This window comes from Penaeus monodon, chromosome 22, assembly GCF_015228065.2.
Source record: "Penaeus monodon isolate SGIC_2016 chromosome 22, NSTDA_Pmon_1, whole genome shotgun sequence".
Classification (NCBI taxonomy): Eukaryota; Metazoa; Arthropoda; class Malacostraca; order Decapoda; family Penaeidae; genus Penaeus; species Penaeus monodon.
The window spans coordinates 6,774,669-6,775,470 of NC_051407.1; positions in this window are offsets into that span (position 1 = coordinate 6,774,669).

Sequence of the window (802 nt, forward strand, 5' to 3'; positions counted from 1 at the left end):
AAAAATGTACTGTAAAAGAAGCGGGTACGCATATGTAACCAGTAATTAAGCCAGTCTTTAATTAGTGTTAGGTGAAAAACAACCTCAGACGAAGCGGATGGTTTGTACTTTTAAAATCAACACTGTCTAGAAATTACGACAAGAAATCTGCTGAAATGAGAGAAAGCTTTGATTATTCTGTTACATAATGCAATCAAGTAATTTTAAAAGGTGTGTGAGAATATATCAAAGTTTGGCTGCAATCTGCCTTGATGAGATTTCCCTGAGTATGTGATCTGATATTTTAGAGATATAAAATACCTCAGTTTCCCCTTCATAGGAACCTCCGTTATCTCTTAATCGTAAAAAATTCTCTCCTTGTGCATTTATCTCTCATTTTAGATATCTTTGTTAATATATTCAAGCTAGTAATTCAGAGATAAAAAAAATCCTCCTAATCGCATTGACCTTTTTAGAAAAAAAATCAGGCTATAGTTTTACGTCCCTATCATACCTCCTCAACCCAGCAAATTATCAAGAATTTAATACAATTATCACGTGATCAATAAAAGCAGACGTGACAGAAAAAATATTCAGAAAAAGAGCATTACAAAGTCAATTCCATTTTCACACGAGTTTTTCAAAGGACAAGGTGCCATTAGCAAGTTTCCTCGAAGCAGTCCATCTTTACCTTACATTAGGCTCAAGGAACAATAACTAACACCAAATTACGAAGAAGAATTGGTGGTCAGAGACTTTGCCTACCGAATTTACTCTGTACACATTGACGGCTGGACTGAAGGAAAGGTAAAGCTGGGGAGGG